This window comes from Arvicanthis niloticus, chromosome 16, assembly GCF_011762505.2.
Source record: "Arvicanthis niloticus isolate mArvNil1 chromosome 16, mArvNil1.pat.X, whole genome shotgun sequence".
Taxonomy (NCBI): domain Eukaryota; kingdom Metazoa; phylum Chordata; class Mammalia; order Rodentia; family Muridae; genus Arvicanthis; species Arvicanthis niloticus.
In genome coordinates, this window is record NC_047673.1 from 33,768,563 (window position 1) to 33,792,951 (window position 24,389).

The 24,389-nt window shown below is 38.0% G+C and overlaps 1 pseudogene; it reads left to right on the top strand.

The window, feature by feature from the left end:
- Positions 1-1,874: 1,874 nt before the first annotated feature.
- LOC117721754 (large ribosomal subunit protein eL21 pseudogene) lies at positions 1,875-23,270 on the top strand (annotated as a pseudogene).
- Positions 23,271-24,389: the final 1,119 nt, after the last annotated feature.

The following is a 24,389-nucleotide window of genomic DNA, read 5'->3' on the forward strand; positions in this document are numbered from 1 at the left end:
TGCAAAGCTGATAGCCGCTTTCTGCTAAAAGTCGGCCCCCAACATGGAGATGTCTAATCTTTGTCATGAATTTGAAAGCAGTGTGTGTGTGTGTGTGTGTGTGTGAGACTGTGTGTGGTAACTAAGTAAGTATGGAGAATGCACATGAATGTGTAGGTATGTGCCTTCATGCACATACAAGTGGGGGCCAGAGCAAGGCTTCGGGCATTTTCATCTATTCTCTCCTCCTTATTGCCTTGAGACAGGCTTCCCACTGAACTGGAAGCTTATATGTTTGGTTAGAGTAGCTAGTTGGCAAGCTTTGGGATCTGCCTGTCTCAACCTTCACAGTGAAGTTCCTTGAAAAAATAAATAAATTAGAATACTAATAGGATTAATGTTCACGAAGTCAATGAATGGAAGTCATTCAGAATTCCTCAGTTCCTTTGCTGATCACAGTGAGAAGTCTAGAACACCTTTGGGGGTAATGACCTCCATTTGTTAAAGGTAATTCACATGTTAATTACCATGATGAGAGAGTATTCAAGTCCTTACTTGCTTTCTGTTTTTTATACATATAGTTAAAAGAATAATACAAAAATTCAGAGTTATGCCGGGCAGTGGTGGCGCACACCTTTAATCCCACACTTGGGAGGCAGAGGCAGGCGGATTTCTGAGTTCGAGGCCAGCCTGGTCTACAGAGTGAGTTCCAGGACAGCCAGGACTACACAGAGAAACCCTGCCTCAAAAAACCAAAATAAATAAATAACTAAATAAATAAAATAAAATAAATAAATAAAAAATAAAAAATTTAGAGTTATGATATATAAATAGAAAACAATTTTATAGCTATTTATTGCTAACATTTATTGAATAGTTACTACCATCAGCTTTATTTTAAGTCAAGTCTGGAGACACACATCAGACAGACTGAACAGAAAAGCAACAGGCTTGGAGAGTAGGCTTCCTCAGGACAAACTAATGGCTAAGTAAAATGTGCTTGTAATATTTGCTCAGCCTAGCTTTCTCGTGTCTTGCTGATGGCGTGTGTCATATAAATGTTTCCTGAGTGCATGATGAGAATGAAAAAAAATGTAAGTTCTATTTAGAAAGAGAGCCAGTAGCCATGGCTTTGCACTCAAGTTTGGATTAATCACTAAACAGCCATAAGGTGTCACAGTGTAAACTTTCCTATTGATTGGCTTCTTCCTGTGTAATTAATGGATAGGACTGATTCTTCCTACTTCTGTACCTGCTAGTTTTCAGTTATTACAATTATCTAGTTTTATATCTCTCTCCTAGAAAATGTCACACTCTTGAAGGATGGAGACGATTTTATTTTCTTAGATAATTTAGAACCTAGGTAGTGGTTGACATTTGGCAGACATCCAGTAAACATTAGCTGTATTAAGAGTTTAATTGATTTCTGATTACCTACCATCAACTCTTCTCTTGTCTTTGTGATTGTCCCAAATATGTTCTTTTTCTTGTTGCTGACCTGTGAAGCAGAGCCATACTATCCACTGGATAAAAGCTTATATTTAACATACCTGATGCAACATTGCCTGTACTATTAAAATTCTTGTGTTTCTAGTCTAAGGCTCTAAAGGGCACAGCCCATTACCCGGGATAAATCTTCTATATAAAAGACGTGAAAGAGTAGCAGGAAATTTTATGGAGGCTCCTGGTAATCATCTTCCTTTTCACCCCACTCTTCACCCCATTATAACCAGCATCTATCATGTTCTGCTGCATGAGACCTTTTCAGTACCTAATGATTGTTAGGAAAGAGGCAACAATCCAAAAGCGAACAAGCATTCGATGGCTGAGGTTTGATAAAAAGGTGAATTGTTGCTAAGTAAAAACGCAGTAGGCGCATTGTTCTTTCAAACACAATGCCGGCGGTGTTATGTCCCATTTTGCACTGGAAATTTAAGGCAATCTTTCAGGTAAGAAGAGACACATCAAGGAGCTAGAGTCCTTTGAAAATGACCAATACTGCATGCCACCTTTCTTTCCTACTTGGGGATGATGAATGACATCATTTTAAATAACCCTGTTTGGTGTGGAGTTTCTAGGTCAAGAAAAAAAGATTGAAAAAGAAGAGTCAGGAAGTAAGGAAGGAAAAATGAGAAGGAAGAAGGAAGGAAGAAAAACGTCCTTCCGGCCTCTGTGGTACTTAACCATGACATGCATCTGTGCAGGGTGGGTGTGGCATTTGTAAACACTAGTCACCTCATTACTTCTTCAGTTCTGCACCCAATCCGTGCACTGATTATGTGCCTTGTAGTCTTAACCCTAGTGTTTCTTTATATTTCTAAAGCACGTTTCTCGAAAAGCTCTCCATAACAGTTGGTTGTTTCTGCACTGATTCCATTAGCTACCATTGTTGCTTGGTTTGCTGTGTTCTACCTATAGGCTTCTGTTTGACACCACCCATCAAGGGCTGACCTGGAGACCATAAGAGTTAGTTCTCCTTCTACTGAGAAAGTGATTTTCCATAAGTACGTGATTTCACATAAGTACAACATTTCACATAAGTACGTGATTTGATGCTTCAAAATTTCAAGGCTCCATTCGGGTACCTCACTGGGGAATGCCTTCTCTTACTATTCTGTATTTCAGTGGTTCTGACCCATGGCCCAAAGGTACAACCGACCTACTTTTTGTTTCTTATGATTTGAGAGTTAGAATAGTTTTTATATTTCAAATGGTGTAGGACAAAAACCACAGGCATTTTTTTCTTTTTTCTTTTTTTTTCTTTTTTTTTTTTCTTTTTTTTGGTTTCTCAAGACAGGGTTTCTCTGTGTAGCCCAGGCTGTCCTGGAACTCACTCTGTAGACCAGGCTGGCCTCGAACTCAGAAATCCGCCTGCCTCTGCCTCCCAAGTGCTGGGATTAAAGGCGTGTGCCGCCATTGCCCGGCACATTTTTTTTTTTTTTTTAAATAAAACTAAAAACATGATCACATAAAGCCACAAAATACTCTAAATATCTAAGGTACTTTTGAGCCAAAAGAATAAAGTAGCAGGTATTAAACCACTTGACTTCAAAACATACTATGATGACATAGTGACCAAAATCCATTGGCATAAAACCAGCTGCAAATTCCAGGGGATGAGAAGAACTACCTAAGTTATCTATAGACAATGGATGTTTTTAAACATAGCTACATGCTTAGAACACATATTGGGAATAGGGTAGTATTGGGAATAGGTGGTAGTGTTTTGAACTCCTATATTTTCTCATGTGGAGAAAGGACCCACAGATCGATGTGGATCAAAGACTTGAAATAATTTTTGAAACTATGAAACTAACAGAAGAAAACATAGCAAAAACCAGACACGAGATTATGTCAAACTGAAAAGCAAAGGAAACAATTCACAGAATGAAGAGACAACCACCAGAAAGGGTGTTAGTACCTAGAATATTGACGAAACTCAATAACAAAAGGCTTTACTCTTTTATGCCTCCTTTTCTGACTTCGTTGGAGGAGAAAGTAGTTGGTTACTCCTACAACACTTGTGATACTATGGCCTCACTGGGCATGTCTTGCCAGGTCAGTTGTTGCTCTCAGATTTCATGACTGACTAAGACTGATGACTACTTTCTTCTAGTAGTATGCATAGCACCTTCCAGCACTATGGAAGATAGCCAGTAGGGATGAAGTGTCCATGTCTGTATCAGTTTTATTTCTTCATGTTTGATTAGTCCAGTATGTCTTGTTTTCATCAGTAAAGTCTTACCATAAAGTTCTGGAGAATAAACAAGAATACTGGACATAACTTGAATTATTTAGGCGTTTATAAGAACTCACTGGTCACTAACTCCAAAATCAGTAACCCATTTCTGGGACTGGGCTCTTACCTTTTCTTGCCTATAGAGTCATTGTATGTTACATTGTTGTAGGATAACACTATTTGGGGGGGGGAATGGGTACCTGCACCCACACTATACACTCACAAAATTAAAAACAGATGCAAATAAGATAAAGACAGCAACTAGCAGAATGAAATCAGGGCCCAGAAGCTTGAGGTTCTTGTACAAATCTTCAGAGTAGACAGTTTCCACACTGACAAAGAATAGAAGTTACGAAGAGTGAACACTTTTTAAAAAATGTTGAAAATAGTCAAAGGACATATTTCAGTAATTATATGATACATTCCCATTTCAGAAATCTGAAAAAAAAAGTTCCTTTTACAAATGATAAAGTGCCTTAGTTTTTCTGATTCCATATTTGTGGTCTCATACAATTGTCATTTTTTTTTTTATGAGATTCAGTAGACATCAGGACCTAATTTTTCAAATACTCAGGCAGAGGCTGTTGCCTGGCTCCCAGTACAGATTTTCTTCTTCTCCTCACACTGTAGGTAGGCTTTTGGAGCTGGGCAGATGGCTTTCAATCAGAGGCTGCAATCTCAGCTTTCCTCATCATTTCCTGGGTGCCACCATGTGTGTCCAGACTGGGCCACCATTATGGCAGTGGAGGGAGTGTGTAGCATTACCCTGTGTCTTTGAAGGAAAGGAAATGCTTTCTTTCCCTTCCCTGCTCGTGTTTCTTCCTTATTTCTTTCTACTTCTGCCTTCCCTTTGTCTTGCCTTCACTCTTTCATCGCTTTCCTTCTTGATTGCAGATAAAATGATGGCAGCTGAGGAGCTTACTTTTTTAATTGAAAATAATTTTAAATTTTTTCATTCAATATATTCTGATCAGTTTCCGCTACCTTATTGTCTCCCAGAGCCTTCCAACTCTATGCTTTCTTTTTCATTATTTAGAAAACAAACCAGAATTAAACAAAAAAAAAAAAAAGAACAAAAACAGCACAAAGAAATACACATATATGCCCATACACACAAATAAAACCAATAAAAATACAAAATTAGAAACAAAGATAACATATTTTAACTATTTAACATATGCATATAAAACATATGAAGCTTTGAGAGCAGTAGGTTTCAATAACTTTGGTTTTTTTTTTTTTTAGAACTCTTTAGTAATATTTGTCTCTCCCAGCCTGTCTTCTATCTTCCCCTTCTCTTTCCCACCCCAATTTATCCCTTCTTTCCCCCCACAATTTCATTTTATCCATTTATAGCAGTGCATTTCTTCTCCCATCACTACCTCCTTTTCCTTGAAAGTCTTTCTCCGTCATCTCTTAGTAATTTTCTGCTTTTTTATGAGTATTTTGAACAGAAAACACATATCTAGATTCAAGTCTAACATTCACCGACAGCAGAGACCATTCAACATTTGTCTTCCTGAGCATGAGTTACCTCACTCAGAATGATTGCCTTCCATTCCATCCATTTATCTGTGTTTCATAATTTCTTTTTTCTCAATAGTTGGATAATAGTCCATTGTGTAAACATACCACATTTTCCTTATATAAAGAAAGCAGAATGAATATGGATGAGCAAGAATCTCTAGAGTAGTACATAGAATCCCTCAGGTATATGCCCCAAAATAAAAACATAAATGGTTTAGAATCTATCCTGCCAGAAGCCAACTCCAACAGTGAGTTCAGCGATCCAAGGAAGATGTTTACGGTTGGCATCTATGTAAAGCAGGCACATACTCACACACTTGGTGGAGGAAGTAAGGAACTAATGTTTTTTGTTCTCCAAAAGCTCATATTCCCAAGCAAAATCTTTGAAGCAGCATAAGAATTACAATGTGGTTACATTCTATTTTTCTCTAAGTGAATGATTATAATGAGTATAAGTAAAAAGGCAGCATGTTCCCCAATATTAAACACTTTACCTATTACAGGTGAAAAACCAGTTATTCCCAAGGACCCACACCCTTTCATGCCTAAGCAACTTGAAATAGATTAACAAACTGTAAGCAAGCAAGGCATTTTTCTTAGCCAATTCTCTTACTGGCAGACTGACTGCACTTTGCATTTACAAAGAGAGAATCAATCATTTTATTATTTATCTCAAAAAGAAATTTTATAAAAAAAATCTTAAAAGAAGCAGATATCTAAACTTTTATATATATAAAAACAACCAGCCATGTCTACTTTAAATTCTCTACTCACCAATAATAATATTCTAAGTTAATTTTGTTTTTACATGATCTATATAGCAATAGGGCCGTGTCATATATGATTTTTGTGTCTGCTATCATTGACTACGTATTATACTTGTGAAACTTACCTATGTCTCTTTACCTAATAGTAGTATGTTCAGTTCAGTTGAGCATGCTTCGGACATCCTTTGCTGTACCTCTTTATTTCTGTAATCGAGGGGTGTGCGTGCGCATCAGCTTGGGTGGAAGTTCCCAACCAGGTTCCAAAGTGGATGTGTGAACTTCCATTCCCTTCAGAAATGTAGAGTGTTCTAGTTCCCCCTTTGCTTCATCAACATCTTCCCATATTTGAAGTGTTGGTCTCTTTTTGTCTGATTCTTTCTATTAGAATGCAGCCCCATTTGAAGAAACATCCAGAATAGCTGTGATGGAAACTCTTTAGCCAATGTCAAATGAATGAATGTATCAGCAGCAAAGCTCTAAGCAAAAAGCAGATTCCATCCCCAACTCTAAGGTCCTTTCTCTACTAGCCGTAACTCAACCTTCTGTGGCTTGTTTTCACACAATGTATTTTCATAATGCCATTTATATTTTCACACAACAAATTACAGATTTTTAATGTCTATTTTTCTCTGTCTCCATTTCTCTGTCTCTCTCTGTCTCTGTCTCTCTCTCTCTGTGTATGTGTGTGTGTGTGTGTGTGTGTGTGTGTGTGTGTGTGTGTGTGTAGGCAAGGCTTTTTACGTGGGTTCTGGGGCTCTGACTCAGGTACTAAAGCTTACATGGTGAGCAGTTTACCACTGAGTCATCTCCCAGCTCCCCAATATACTATCTTATTCATCTTGCTACCATTATGTTTCTCAAAGTTGACATCTTGATGTAAGTACTTCTTGGTGATACAGGCAATCTTATGTGCTGCATGTTCCTCAGAAGCATCACAGCCTTTACCTACTGTGGCTAGGAGTTTCATCTTCCCAAGGTTCCTCCTCACCCCCTGCTCTTACCACAATAGTGTCTCACTCAGAAAATGTTTCTGGACACTGACATTGGCAACAAATTCATTCTCAATTGAGAATCCCCATGCATATAAGATTAAGAACCATATGATGATAAATGTAGCATGAAGTTTTTCTCCCCCAAATTTAGCTTTGCATTGTATATGGAAAAACATTTCAACTACTCAAGCCTTATTAATTCATGTTTGTTGTTGTATATCCTAACTACCTAGCAAAATTTAAAGAACTACATTTCTTGGGATTAATTCATATTGCTTTCAAGCAAAACGTCCAAGAAAGGTATGGCATCTGGAAATGGAGAAGTTTCTAAGTTCTCCTAGTCTGAGAACTCCTTCCGATAAGTCATGGCTTCTTTTTTAATGATGATAGAGATTGAACCCAGGGCCTTGCGCATGCTGGGCAAGTGCTCTACTACTCAGCTGCATCTCCAGGCCTTTTATTACTTATTTTATTTTGAGACAGGATCTCACTTAGGTGCCCAGGATTGCCTTGATTTTACTCTATAGCTCACAGTGGTCTTGAATTTACTTTGTAGCTCAGCCTGGCTTTGAATTCATTCTGTAGTCCAGGGGGGCCTTGAATTTATAATCTTCCTTAGGTAGCTAGAGTCACAGGCTTCCAGGTCTAATGACAATTTATTGAAAAATCAATATATAAAACATATATATATATATAATTATTTAAATGTATGTATGTATGTATGTATGTATGTATGTATGTATGTATTGGCTTTTCAAGGCAGGATTTTTCTGAGTAACAGCCCTGGCTGTCCTGAACCTCACTTTGTAGACCAGGCTACCCCCAAATTCACAGAGATTTGCCTGTCTCTACCTCCTGAGTGCTAGAATTAAAGGTGTGTGACACCACACTAGGCTTATGGACAAATAATTCAAAGTAAATGTCAAGTTGCACCATACATTTACATGTGTATATGATAAAAGTTTCCTCTCTAATCCATGTTGATAACTGTTTCATTATATCCCTCAATTATCTAAAGAAGCGTGTTCACTCCAAGCATCTTGTGTGGACCAAGGCAGCCTCTGCATCCTGAATCAGTCCAAGCATCTTGTGTGGACCAAGGAAGCCTCAGCATCCTGACTCAGTCCAAGCATCTTGTGTGGACTGAGGTAGCCTCTGCATCCTGACTCAATCCAAGCATCCTGTGTGGACCAAGGTAGGCTATGCCTCCTGACATTTGAATTTTGATTCTCAACATTTTTCCTTGTTTGGAAATGATCCACTGGTACAACTGTTTTTTCCACGATTCCCATCTTCCTCTGAGAGATGCAATGAGAAAAAGCTTGGTTAATTATATTATCTTCACACTGCTACAGTCACCTTCAGGGGTAAACTGTGAATAGTAATCAGAACAGATGGCAGTGAAAAAAAAATAGTGACTGCTTGAGCAATAAAAGAAGGAACCAATGTATAAATGTCGCTCCTTCAAATGGTAAAAACAACACTACAGAGAATGCAAGGTTGTGTTTGTAACTAGTTTTCAAGTGAGTATATATATATATACATACATATTCATTTTAGTAATAACAGAAAGGCAATTTTTATATTTAATATTTAGCATTTGTTGATTCTTAGCATAACTAATCATTGGGTGTCTGTATATATCCTTATATTTCTATACTTCTGCCACTTAAAGAGAGACTTTTGACTGCTGTCATAAGTTGCAACATTGGTACTCTGGTGCAATTTTTTTTTATAAGAATTCTTAATAGAAACTAGTTATTTTGACAGTAAAGAAAGGCAGGCACTCCCATTTTCCACTCTCTTCCTTCCCCTCAAACTCCCTTTGTTTGCTACCCTGACTTAAAGGTCACAACCACACAAGTGGCCCAGAATGATGATTACCTTAAGGGTCTCCTCGGCTGTGAGCATTTAAGCCACTGAAGATTGGAATTGAATTTTTAGCCTGTTATTGAAGCATCTCAATTTTAACATCCTTTCTGATAGACTCTACTCATTTTCTCCTCAATAAACATGTCCCTTTCTTGCTTGCAACTACAACTTTGATTCTTTCCAGAGTAGCAATGAGTGTGGCTTAAGGGGCCAAGAGCAAACCCCTACACATCCCTTGATGCTACCTGTGGATGGAAGACTCGACTTTAATCAATAAAAGATACATTTTAAAAAGTCAGTTAAAGGAGATTCCGTTTTTAAGGCAGTTTTTCCATTTTCTTGGTGTTCTGAAAATCCCACAAACTAATCTTCCCAGGTCGTCCATGAATGATATAAATACATTGTCCTTGTGTTTGGAACCATGTTGGAAAACCCTGAGCACTCTCAATGGCCACTTTGTAAATGTGTAGTCTTCTTGCTTCCAATATTACTTGCTTCATCTCGGTATATCCACTAGAGTGACCCCTTGTTTTACCTACCCCAGAGGACTGACATCAACCCTCCCAAACTGGAGGAGGGATGCTGATGACTAGCTGCAGGGTATAGGGGAGAATGTGAGGTGGAGCATTTCCACTTGCTTCTTGTATTCTATCACGTCTGATTTCTGAGGCTCCGTTTCTGTCTTGTGTACCCGGAATGCAGGAGGCTACAGCCAGCTCTTCTTTTGGTTCTAAGGATCTGAACTCTAGTCGTTACGTTTGCAAAGCATATTCTTTAGTTGTTAATCCACCTGGTTAGCTAAAACAAGACTCTACGTCCTTTTTATGGAGGTGTGGAAGGAAATGGAGGTTAATATATATTTCCATTTTTACCTTTAACAAGCAAATTAATCCTTTCTCCCTCATTTTTTTATTATATAATAAAATTCACTAAAACACACTTAAAAACTGAGAGGTATATTTAGTATATCCTTCTGTGTTTATTTTTTAATAAAAAATATAATAAATTCAATGACAATTTTAGTGCAGTAACAATGTTAAATGTACAGTGTACATTTTCAAATTATGTGTATAAGATATAGAGAATAAATATTGTGTATAACTGTATTTAATAAATGTATTTTATATAAAATAATCAAGTTTGTAGGTTTTATTTTGAAAAACCAACTTCCCATTATATCATGAGATTTTCTCTTAAAATATTATTTGGGTTATTATTTTTAGTGGGCACAAAATATTCCACCTAGTAAATGTGTATAGTTTCATTTGAAGCCTTTATTATTGGACTTTAGGGCTATTCTCTGGAGTTTTGCTTGGTTTGAGCATGTGGTCCTTGTCTCTGTGATAGACTGACTTTGTTCAAACTCCCACACACACAAGTTCCCTGCCCGCTGGTTACTGAGAGTTTTGCTGAGTCACCTTTGTAAGATCCTTTAAAAATACCCAATGATTTTTTTCTGAGGAGCAGAGCACTGGCACCTAGCTGCTCTCTCTGTGGGTACTGCTGCTGCTGGTGTGCGTGCGTATGTGTGTGTGTATGTGTGTGCGTGTGCGTGTGCGTGTGTGTGTGTGTGCTCACATGCACACACGCATGTGTTTATGTGTACATATGCACATGTGTTCATTCATCCCTATGGAGTACAGTTGAGAAAAGGGTATATATTTTCTATGCCCACATGGATCTCCTAGTATTTGCTAAAGCAATATGCTACTTTTTAGCCCAGGCTGTCCTGGAAGTTATTCTGTAGCCCATGCAGGACTTGAATTTGTAGTGAGCCTCCTGTCTGATCCTCCCACTTGTTAGGGTTACAGGCAAGAGCCATCATGCCTGGCAGGTGTTCTACATTCTCTATTTGAAGATGTGTTCTTCTTAAATGTGGTATAGATAGCAGTTTCTTCAATTCGTCATGTGCTATTTGATATTGATTATCTTGGAGCAGCCATTGGGTTAGAGACTGGTATGCAGCATTGCTAACATAAGCCACACACTTGACAATAAGTTGATTTACTTCCTGCTTTTGATACAATTCTAAATATATGCTGAACATTCCTGAATTTCTCTAAGTCATGATTTTGTCTTTCGAAATGTGTCTGAAGCTGGTTGTGGTGGACTAAGCCTGTCATCTCAGCATTGGGAGGTAGATGCAAAAGAATTAGACATTTAAACTTAGCATATACAGTAAATCTGAGGCTAGCTTGAACAACTTGAGACTGTAAAGTCAAGTTATGTAAAGTCAAGTTAAAATATAACCACCCCACCACCAACCACCAAATATGTACCTGGTATGAAGTGTGGTTAGTTCCAGTAAGGCCTCATATTCCATTACCATGTCTGCAGATACCAGATGCTGTGGTGAGCCACTCTGGAGCCTGAAGAGAAATACTGCCATGAAGACATTTCATTTTCTTTCAAAGACATTTTATTAGTTGTTTTTGACAATTTTATACACGTATACAATTCATCTTGATCATATGCACCTCTCTCTGTCCCCCTCCTCATAACTTAGACACTTTCTAAACTATGAAACAAAGAATATTTAATCGGAATGGAGTTTCAAAGACTCTTTTCCTCCTCTAGAACCAACAAACTGACCAAACCAACTGACTTTCCTATTCATTATTTAAGGGTTATTAATAGTCCAAATGTGAAATCTTCTTCATCCATTAAGTTTTCAGGGAATATTACAAAGGTTCAGAGTCTAGCGATCAGGAGTCTTCTATAATTTCTGAAGCTCAGACTTGAGGGTTTTTCTGTGAACTTCCTCTGTTCTGTTTCTCAAGAATTATGCTTTGGTATTGAGGGGATGGATGATCATACTGTTCTATAGGCCAGGCTGTGAGTTCACTGGGAGTGGGAACTTCTTTTCTGAAAATTCCCACTATCTTTCTGAGAAAGTTCCAGCGATACACTCCAACCAATGATTGGGAGAGGAATATCAAGAGGGGACTGCTGCAAAAGACTTTGCTAATGTAGGGCACTGTGTAACAATCCCTTCCGTACAGGGCTGTGCTTTAGATACCGTTCTCTTAACATACATCGTTAATTTTCCTTAATTTGGCATCTCTTTTATCTTCTCCCAAATCTTACAAGTGCAGATATTATTGTCTTCCTCTTATAGAAAGGACTTAGTGAAAGATACAGGATTAGTGATAATACATTGCAGAGACAACAAAGACCCCTGTGCCGTTGATGTAAGCCTGTGAAGAAGAGTCCTTAGTTACTATGTATACACTAGTGCCTCTCTCTCCATTGTCTCAAAAAGACAGAGGCTCATTTAGTGCTACTTCCTGAACATCATTGAAAGTTTAATAATTACCCAGTGTCAACTTATCTTTAATCATCCAAGAGAACTCATCAGAGCTGCGAGCTTAATAATTTAGACCTGCCTTTTCAGGAAAAACAAAAGCCACATTCTGATTATAGTGAAATGTTTTAATGTTTGTTTTGTTTATAACTTGCTGCCCTTACAGTGCTGGCTTCCCCTTAATTTTCCATCTCTCTTAGCTACAATCTCTTTACCTTTACATGATCCTTTATCTTCCCTGGAAACAGCTGACATTGCTGTTTTTCAGTTCAAGACGTTTTCATAATTACATTTTTAGCCTTGAGGGGAAAATGGTATAGCTCATCAAACCCTCTGGCTTGGTAACGGAGCTACATAAACAGCCTGGGCATTACTTTCTGCTCTCATAGCTTAATTGGGAATTAGGAAAAAACCACAACTGCTTTATGACTTCTGACCATGGTAAATTCTATTCAAAAACGAAACATCTACAAAGGATTTTTGTTACTATAGTCATGCAAGTAATATGAATTCTGAAGCATTCAGCTCTAGTGAGAGGGCGTGACCCACAGATTCAGGATTAGCCAGCACCTACTTAATTACCTTTTTTTCTTATCCTGTTGTAGAGCTATTGCTCAAAATGAGACACACTGCTGAGGATGTGTGTTTGTTGTTCCTTGCAATCATCTTTATTTGTAAATTTGATATTTCTGTAATGTGGTTCATGGGAGCTGTTTGCCACACTGCATGCTAGGTAGGTGGGCTTTTTGAAGAGGTGCCTATGGGGCTCTAAAGACCATGAAGATTCAAGGAGCTGTCTACATAGTCAATCAGTTACCTCCAGCAGACACGGAGAAGCCCCTGTTCTTTTTGTTGTTCATGAAACCTCTTGCCCTTTTGTAATATTTGGCATTCACCATAGCTACAAGTGTCTCCACATTTGTTTTGGAGAAGCTTTTTTTGGTTGAGTATGTGAATAGATTCCATTTATGCTGTTGTTTGTTTGTTTATTTGTTTGTTTACATTCTCATCTGTTTCTCTATTTTACTTTTCTTCCTATTAATTTATTTTGGTTAGCATTTAAAATAAAGTGATTTATTGTCACACACACACACACACACACACACACACACACACGTTTTTATTTATCCTCACAGCCCTTTCTCCTCCCTACTTTTGGTGATCCCCTTTCTGCTCCCAAATAGCCCCCTTCTGCCTCCAAATCCTGACTAAGGCATTGTATATGTAAAAGTAAGTGTGGTGGTTTAAATATGCTTGGCCCAGGGAGTGCCACTATTAGGTGTTGCCTTCTGGAGTAGGTGTTGCCTTGTTGGAGGAAGTGTATCACTTGGGGGGGGGGGTGGACTTTGAGATCTTTGTCATAGCTGCCTGTGAGCAATCTTCTCTTTGTCTTTGGAACAATATGTAGAAGCCTCACATCTTCCCAAGTCATGCATTCGGGATGCTGCCATGTTCCAGCCTTGATGATAATGGACTGAACCTCTGAACCTGTAAGCCAGCCCCAGTGTTGTCTCTTATGATAGTTGCCTGGGTCATAGTCTCCATGACCCTAAGACAATAGGGTAAATAAGGTCTTTGTGGTCTGATACCTGCATAGCTAGATAATCTATGTCCCAGTTACTTTTCCTTGTAAGGCTTGGCCTTCTGCCAAGCTGTGATTCTAGTTAATCTATGGAGAAAACTTCAGTCACCATTGTCTCCTGGGCCTTTCCCATGTTCCCCTTTCTCTAGTTAAATACAATTGTTCTTCAGTAACAAAATCATCCACAGCTAGATTATGCTGTGCCAGTTCTTTACCAATAAAGGAAGGTTCAAATAGTATTTTGTTAATAGCAATTAGTAAATGCCTTCTCATTAATATAATAATTAGGAATGCTATCTCATTAATAGTAGTAATGGTATCTTATTAATAATCATGTATTATGATTATGATTTTCTAATACACAGAATCACACAGAAACAAATTTCCATTTTAAGCACAATGCTACTTATGTTGCACATATTTTAGTATGTTTGCATTATTATATTTGATAAAAATAATTTCTAATGTCCCTTATAATTTCTCCTTTGAATTGGGCTATTTGAGACTCTGTATTTGTGACTTACAATATAGATCTTTGCATACTGAAACAGTGTGCTGTGGTCAGTGCTAGGCTGCCTCTCTAGCTTGGGTAGAGGAATGCTTCCCCATCAGATCAATTCTCTGACGCATCTACATAGATTTACTAGATTCCAGTCCTTGGGTATGTGCACATGAGTGTGAGGTGCTCTCAGATGCCAGAAGAGGGCGCCAAATCCCCTAGAACTGGAGTTAGAGGCAGTTGTGAGCAACCTGACATTAGTGTTGGAAATGGTTCTTTATATGTACTCTTAACCGCTAAATCACCTCCTTACCTGGTTTAACATTTACTGTTCTGATTTATAATATCCCCTCTTTGCTTATTAGCAATATCATTTTTGTGAGATTTACAACATGTATCTTTAACTTAACACTTCTGCCTTCAAGCCAAAATTTACCAGTATACAATTTTTAAAAATTAAAACATGTGTGTGTGTCTGCATTCGCACGTGCACGTGTGCATGCACACATGTATACGCTCTTACGTGAGTGAATGACTGAGAATGTCAGGTGCCCCACTCTGTCACTTTTTGCCTTATTCCTCTGAGATAGGGTCTCTCACTGAACTTAAGATCAAGGCTGATGATCTGCAAGCTGTACCAACCAGACTGTCTCCAAGCCCAGGAGGATTACATGCATGGGATTACATGCATGTGGGTACATGTCTGGCTTTTTAGTGTGGGTGCTAGAGATTTGAATTCAGGATCTCATGCTTGCTTGGCTAGCACTTTTATTGAGTCAACTTCTCTGTCTCCCACTAGAAATGTAACGTAGATATAAAAAGCATGCAATAGAAGTTCTGCTTCCTCATTGCTGTCCAGGGTTAAATGAACAACAAAAAATAAGCATATTTTAAAAGTGACTCTTTGGCAGAACAATTTGGAGCTTAAATATGGACTTTATAGAATTTCAATATAACACCAACTTAGGGTCTCTATTGCTGCAATGAAACACCAGGACCAAAAAGGAAGTTGGGGAGAAAATGGTTCATTTGGTTTACACTTCCATATCATTATACATCACTGGAAAAAGTCAGGACAGGAACTCAAGCAGGGCTGTGACCTGGAAGTAGGAGCTGACCCAGAGCCCATGCAGGGGTGTTACTTACCTGTTTGCTCCCTGTGCCTTGCTCATCCTGCTTTTGTATAAAACACAGGACCACCAGCACAGGGATGGCCCCGCCCACAATAGCCTGCGCTCTCCCCAGTGATCACCAATTAAGAAAATGCCTTACAGCTGGATCATGGGAGCCATTTTCTCAACGGAAGCCCCTTCCTCTTGATGGTTCTAGCTTGTGTCAATTTAGCATAAAGCCAGTCAATACCAACACAAAATATTATGGATGGAAAATAAAAATATTAGAGGTTCTACAACTCATTTGTAGAGAATAATTCATTAATCGTGCCACTAACACATTAACCATGAAATATATAGCTGAACATCAAACATTTTGGTGTCATTTTCTTTTTCTCTTTTTTTATCTTCTTTTTTTTTTGTTTGCTTGTTTTTTTTTTTTTTTTTTTTTGTTTTTTTTTGTTTTTTTTTTTTTTTCGAGACAGGGTTTCTCTGTGTAGCCCTGGCTGTCCTGGAACTCACTCTGTAGACCAGGCTGGCCTCGAACTCAGAAATCCACCTGCCTCTGCCTCCCAAGTGTTGGGATCAAAGGTGTGCGCCACCACTGCCTGGCTTGGTGTCATTTTCACTATGAGTTGCACTTCATGTCTGAAGAATTATTTCTATTGCAAATACTTTTTAAGGACTATATTTTATCTCAGAATTAAGCATAAAAGAAATAGGATGTCTTTAACAGGTAGAAAGAAAAAAATTGAAGTAATTTTACACTCAATGTCAAGTAGGCTTCACATTTATTTCTCCTTCTCAGGAAGCTTGATGAAGTCCCACAGAGAAAAAGCAGTACCTTTCCCCACATATGGAAGAAAATGTCCCTGCAGATTCCAATCTGCATTCTCTCTTGTGGACATTGCTTCTGGTATTAAATCAAAATATTGAAAATTGTATTCTCACTATCATCTCTCATTTAGTATGGCATTGATTTTGATCTGCAATTTAGAATTTCTTTCTCTGAGTGTGTGATATTTTATCTAAGTGTTTGCTGAGAAATGACTTATTGTGATAGAAGAAAACGAAACAAAGCTGTAGATATGGAAAGGCAGATCAGGAGTATTCATTAGCTCAGACTCCACACTTCAGAAGTTTCCCTCTCTCTCTTTGATATATATATATATACATGCATATATATATATACATGCATATATATATACATATGTGTGTGTGTGTGTGCGTGTGTGTGTGATTTTCATTTTTAATTGTCCTATTGCTCTTTTGCTTTTTTATTCCATGTTTCAGTGTTTTCTTTTTTTATTAGATATTTTATTTATACTTCAGATGCCATCCCTTTTCCCGTTTCAGTATTTTCTTTGTTTTGCTTCTATATTTTACAATAAAAACCGAGTTAAGACTTACAAGAAATTCTTATATACCATCTAGGCTCACTATACTTAAATTTTTCTCCAGTTAGTTAAGACATTCATTCATTCTTCATTCTCTCCTCCCTCCCTTCCTTCCTTCTTTCCTTCCCTCTTTCCTTTTTTCTCCTTTCTTTCAGCTGTCCATCTGTCTGTCTGCTATTTATCATAGATCTATTAATCTATCATCTGTCATTGATCTACCATCTATTTATCTATCATCTATCTATATCTATCAATCATCTATTACCTGTATATTACACACACACACACACACACACACACACATGCACACACACATTTTTTCCCGAGTGTCTTCAGAATGAATTGTATACATGATGTTTTTCATCCACAAACACTCCAATGTGCGTTTACTAAGAACAAGTATATTCTTTTTTAATAACCATAATTAAAATTTCAAAGAAAAAAATTAAACAGTATCATACTACCATTCAATAAACAGTCCATCTTTAGACTTTGGCAGCTGTGTCAATGCAGCCTAAAGTCACGTGTTGCACATGATAGTCATGTGCCTTCAGTAGTCTTTGATTTGGACCCACTTTGGCGTCTTTGTGTTTCTGACACTGACCCCTGTACAAACCCACTACTGTTGGGCTTTCACTGACATTTCTATTGTGATAACTCTACAGGACTATGTATTTCTGCCATCTCTTTGCCTTTCCTTTACTGCTGGCAACCGCTCGGTGTGGGCAAGCACAAAGCAACAGTTCAAACGCCATCTACAACGCTTATCATTTCCAAATGCATACTTTCAGTTCGGAAGCTTGCTCGTAACTCAGCCCCACCACTTCTGGAGTTCTGTTAAGATATGTAGATCTTCTTGTCTGAACACAGTTCCTATGTTCACTGTGCAGCCCTCAGTTTGGCATGCCATGCTTCACTTAATGCTACTGACAAGCACCGTTATTGTAAACTTGAGTATTTTTGTGTCATATGTCGCTATGTGGGGAGGGGTGTCTCTATTTCTATGTCTTTTGTATTTCTCACTCTAAGTTGAAAAAATACAATTGTATATATTTATGGGTTAGAAATAGATGCTGTACTCTATGAATACAAGATAGAATAGTTGAATCAGGCTCAGTGGCTCTCCAGACGCCTTTGACCCCACTATTAAGCCTTATTTATTTTTTCTCTTGGTTACCTGCAGTTTTCTTTAAATACTTGAATAGGATTCTCATGATTAAAAATGTTTATACTGGCCATTTCCAAATATTTTTTTCTCTTTCTGTAGAAGTAAACAACTATCTGGGAAGCTGCCTAACCCTGGTTGTCTTTTCTAGCCAGGTACCTAAGACATTCTCCATCTCCTATACAGGTAAATTTTATTTTCCTATTCATTCACTCAAACAAGAAGTTGTAAGACATTCTAAAATTTTCTTATCCCCCTTTATCTGATCCATTAGAGAGTTTGGTTGGATCTGCCTCACTGAAAGGTTGTAACCCCTTCCCTTTCCCTGTACAGGCACCATCTCAAACATTCCCTACTAATACACTAAGACAACCACATCCCACTGCCCCTCAAAACTGTTAAAAAATTCTGTGCCCTACACTAGCATAGATCCAGTTTTATCAACACAGCTCACGAACAAAACTTCTTCTTCTTCTTCTTTTTTTTTTTTTTTTACTAAAAATACTTTTGTTTTAATGCTACATTATCATCCCATCCCTAAGACAGTAAAGTTTTTCTTTTAATTTAAGAATAGACAGTTTAAGTAACCCTTGATTCCCATTCTTCACTTTAAGAATAGATATGCATTTGATTCTCTGTCAGACATTGAGCAATTATGCTAAAATAACTAATAGTTGGATGTTTTCCTGAGAAGCATTTTATTTAATTCTTAAGTTTTTTTTTATATGTGAGCTATGTTTAGCATTATTTGCTTTTTGCTATAAAACATAATTAATTTAATGTGCTTCTACTGAGAAAATTATGTATTTCAGGAAAATTTCCTTGGTGGCAAGAATAAAATAATTGAAAAAAAATGGATTTCAGGAAACTAAGCTTAGAAATTAAAATTTATTTTTAAGCTTGTCTAAGCTAGTCTTTTGTGTAAATAATATTTGACATAAATCTGCAGTTTTGTTTTCCTTTGCTTTCATTTTCTTTATCTTATTATTTATTTATTTTTAAAAATAAACAAGCAATCCAGAATTGACTATTTCAGTAAACCAGTAAAGAAATAACTGTTCTATAATGGTTTTGACATACAAAATAAACAAATCCTTTATAGCTAGAATTATAGCTAGAATAAACAAATCCTTGATAGCTAGCTAGGTTAGCCATTTTCAGGAATTGGCCACAAAGGTGACTACCAGGAAGTAAGTATGCATGCCTTTTTGAGTTGTTAAAATACCCAGAAGTGAATACCAGCAGTGCTTGCTCTCATTTGCATACGTACTAAAGCCTACAGTGTTATACATAAAGACACAGATACACACACACACACACACACACACACACACACACACCAAGAGACACAGAAACAGAGAGAGAATAAAGCTAACCAAGAAAATGAAATAGTACTACAATGAAAACTTTAAAACACTGAAGACTTGGAGACAGACAGAAAGATACTAAAAGACAGAAACATCTCCTATGCATACAGTCTGGAAGAGTTAATTTTGTGAAAATGGCCATCGTACCAAAAGCAACCTATAGATTAAATACAACCCCCTAAAAGTTCCAAAGCCATTCTTCATAAACATATACTGAATTTGTAAGTACAGCAGGAACTTGCCAATTAGACATCCATTCTGTGATGAGGGCAGCATCCTCTGGAGACATCCATGAGGGAGTACTGGCTCATCTGTTTACCAGGATTGTTGACCCTAGGGCAGAGACATCTACTTTCTCCACTTATCAAGCGGAGGTGATAAGAAACCATAGAACAATTAGAGGTATAGGATGTTAATAAAGCCACATCAAACTATCTGGAATTGTAAGCTACTTATATTCTAGGCTAAATAGAAAATGCCATCATTCGCTAGGAGTTTTAGTAGCTTAACCTCTGGTGATGTTATAAAATGGCATAGATGGTCATTTTTGAAGAATTATTATCAAAGGTATTTTGAATGGTATGTATCTGCTTTTTCTTAAAAAACTTGCTTCTATAAAACATGTTTCTTTTCCTACTGTCAACAATGAGATTCTGGCTTACATAAAAACTACAGTTTATCAGGGAATTTATTAGGGGGAGGGATTTGTTTTATATAACACCTCATCATAGGATTTTATACTAAACTTCTCAAGGACATTTAAAATTATATATTCCACCCTCCTCACAAGACTGATAGGAAAGGGTCTGACACTGGTGATCTGTATTTTAATTAGGGACATATTCTCTAAAATTCAATGGCTTGTTATGCTGCCATGTATATAAAAGGAAAATGAAAATACCATTTTTCTTAACATCTTGGATATTTATGTTTTGTAATCCAAGGGACATCACAGTGTATGGAAATTATGTAGTCGTCTTGCTCTTCTTGCTAACCCATGACTTCTGACCACCCAGCCTTCCAGAGCATAAGGTTGTCTTCAGACACATGTAGAACCAACCAAGATTCCTCTCTGATTTAGATGATTAAAAGTGCTAATTACTGAGGCTAATATCAGCTACCACAATGTACCGAGGAGGAGGAAAGAATATAAGTTTTCAATTCAAGGTTGAGTTTGTTATAAATATCTTGAATTCAATTAAAGACAGAGGGGAATTTGATATCGACACACAGTACTTTGACACCCCAGTGTATTCTTTTTAAATTAAAATACTTCCAATATGAAAAATGAAAGATTTCCAAGTTTAGTGTGGAATATTAAAAGTACCTGCGGTAGCACACTAGGTACTTGGCATTTAAACCTTTCAGCAGTTGCACCTGTCAGAGATGATCTAAGCCTGAGAGTAAGTGGAAGATTTCAAAGAATGTGGGAACATATATAAAAACTTGCTTTATTAGTCAATTTAGTATCAATTATGGTGTCAGTGTAGATGTTGAGTGCAATGTAATGAAATTGACCTAAACTAATAGAAAAACTCATAGCAGCTCCTGCAGTTTCGAATAAAGAAGCCTATTGACTGAATGGTCCTTAAAAGTTCATGTAATCGACTTAACATTCATTTTTCTCACTCTCTGGTTTTCAGCGGGTTCCACTGAGTGATTATGGAGAACTATGAATGGACAATGGACAGATAGATAGAAAAAAGCTGGGCAATCCGGTGCCAGTCAACACAGGGAAGACAGCAAATGTCTCAGGATTCATTTATTATGCGTTTAAGAAAATGTATATTCATCATTATGTTAACTAAGGTAGTTTTAAAATATTACCATAGGATAGCCTCCTTCTTACCATCTAAAATTCAAAATTTGATGGAATTTGTTGTTTTACGTTTAGAGAAGAAATTATCAGAGTAATTTTATCCCCATGGTTTAAAATATGTCCTGAGTCTTTAGATCTTGTTTGTTGTTCCTTGAACTTTTCTCATGGTTGACTGTATTTCTGTTTTTATATCGAAGACCATACAATGGCATTTCCATAATGTTCTGGTTTGCTAAGTTGCATGTTTTATAGATCATTTCTGTTTCTTCTTAGGATGTGGGAGGGTTTGTTTAGATCTTTACAAAATACAGTATCAAAGTTAATATATTGCTTACTATTTCAGGATTTTAAGTTAATTCATCTACATGTAGTTATTATTTTTAAAGCATCGCTCTCTCAAATACCTTACTTGTATAATCTGAACCCCAAACAACTCTCCATCAGTGACTGTTTACCACGTTTGAGTTAATAAAGAGCAGGCTGTGTGGAAATGGAAACTTAAATATGCCCACAGAAAGAGAAGCTAATGCATAAATGCTGAGCCCAGAAGAAATTCCTGATCTACGAAAATGTGACATAGCAGGTGCTATTTTCTTCCCTCTGCCCCTCAGTGGTTCCAGTCACTGGAATGAACAGGTTTGGATTTTTGCTGAGCACAAAGCAATTTTTTTTTGGCAACTTTCTCCATAGGGCCAGAGAGCAAACACTGAAAGCAGAAAGTGACTCTGTCTAGCATTCTCAGTAGCACAAAGATGCCATTGAAGTGTTCCTCTGTGCAGCGAGGAACTGTTTAGCTGCATTGTGGCTTCTAGAATGGAGATTTTAATTATGCATTTAGTAGTGGTGCACATTTGCCTGGCTTCCCAGAGCTCCTTGCTTTATTTTTGACATGATAATTCACTATCAGCACATTCAGCTTCAAATTCCCTAACAGATGATCGAAACTTTTGAAGATATACTAGCAACAGGCTACTGTATCATGCATCTTTTCAATAAAAAAAATAAAATATAGAATCTCACGGGTCCTATGAAAACAATAAGTTTATTTTGATTTTTAACCTTTAATTAACTCTTATGCCAGTTAATATTTGACTTGGTAAAATTTAATTAGGAAAGAGATTTATGCAAAGAAAGAATTAACATAGCATTGAAGAAGATGCACCGAAACACTTGATTCACATGGAAGTCAGTATTCCGGGAGCCCAGTGACCTAACACTTAATTTTTCTAGAAATCTTAGAATTTGAACTAGAGGATGTAAGTAACTAGACAGAGGAGAGAAGAAGGTGTGTTTTATTTAAGCACAGGAGTAGACATTTCTCCTCCATAATTTATCACATTACATCCCGATTGCAGCCATCTCCTTCCTTTCCTTCCAATCCTGCCCTACAAATTCCTCCTTCCATTACCCCTCCCCTTCTTGAAGGTAGGACCCCTTCAGTACAACTCCACCCTGGGACATCTAGTCCCAGCAGGACTAAGCCCTTTCCCTCCCACTGAGGCCCAACCAGGCAGATAGGGGAAGGGAATCCAAAGGCAGGCAACAGAGTCAGAGACAGCCCTTGTTCCAATTCTTAGGAGACTCACTTAAAGAGGAAGCTTGAGAATATCATTCTGAGTGAGGTAATGCAGACCCAGAAAGTGAGGGATAGTGACTCGCCAAAATGATAGAACACAAAGAAAAGGAGGAGGGGCACTCGGTATGTGTTCTCTAGGTCTTTTAGGAAACATGGAGCTGTTCCTTTGTCCACATACATGCGCATCTACAAGAAGGGTGATATTGTAGGCAATAAGGGAATGGGTGCTGTTCAAAAAAAAAAAAAAATACTCCATAAGTGTTACCATGGCAAACCCGGAAGAGTCTACAATGTCACCCAGCATGCCGTGGGCATCATTGTAAACAAGCAGGTTAAGGGCAAGATTCTGGCCAAGAGCATCAGTGTGCGGACTGAGCACATCAAGCACTCGAAGAGCAGAGACAGCTTCCTGAACCGGGGCAAAGAGAACGATCAGGAGAAAAAGCCAAAGAGAAGAGCACCTGGGTTCAGCTGAAGCGCCAGCCTGCACCACCCAGAGAAGCACACTTTGTGAGGACTAACAGAAAGGAGCCTGAGATATTGGAGCCCATTCCATATGCACTCATGGTCTAATGTACAAAAAAGGAAATAAAGGACCTGGGCTACAAAGTATTTTCCTAAAAAAAAAAAAAAAAAAAAAAAGTGGACATTAGCCATAAAATGAAGGATAATCATGCTACAATCCACAGACACCACCCCAAAAAGAACTGGGTAATAAGGAGGGGCCGAGAGAGGATGTGTGAATCTCACTCAGAAGGGAAAACAAAAACAGTCATCGGAGGTGGATGGAGAGAGGGAACTGGGTGGGAGAGGGGGTGATGAGAGGTATGGAGGTGAAGGTTAGGTGCTGGGGGAGAAGGTATGGGAGAGGGCTGGGACTGAGTATGGAAATGGGGGGCATCTCTGGAACTAGCTGGAGATCTGGGATATCAGAGACTACAGACATTCTATGGGAGGGTGACCCTAGCTGAGATTCCTACCAGTGGGGGATACCTGATGAAGTCAGGCAGGACTTCTAGGGGAAAGAGGGGGACTTTAACCCATCTACAAAGCCTTCAATTTGTCCTGCCTACAGGATGTGCAGGGATAAAGAAGGAGCAGAAAATGAGTGACCAATGACTGACACAACATGAAATCCATCTTATGGGAGAGAGCCAACCCTTGACACTGTTAATGTCACTCTGCAATGCTTGCAGACAGGAGCTGTCTCCTGAGAGGCTTCATCCAGAAGCAGATGGAAATAGATGCAGAGACCCATAGCCAAACATCAGGCAGAGAGAGCACAGGGTGTCTTGCAGAAGAGTAGGAGATAGAACTGAACCAGCTGGAAGGGTCAAGGATACTACAAGAAGACCTATAAAGTCAACTAACCTGAGCCCATGGGGGCTCACAGAGACTGAATCACCAACCAAAAAGCATGCAGGAGTAGACTTTGAGGAGATGACATTTTAGAGATTGCCTGCTCCAATGTAAACATGCTTCCCTTCCTTTACTTGTGACCACTTTTGAAATGACTTTTTAGAGCATTTCCTCAAGCAATGCCAACTAAAAGGCACAACTGATCTCTCCTTTGAAGCAAATAATATTCCTCCTCACACCATTTTTTTCCCAGTCCTGTGGATGCCTCTGTGGTGGTGCCCCTTAGTGTCCCATGCTTGGTTTATCCTAAGAGCTCCTTAATGGGCTTCCTGA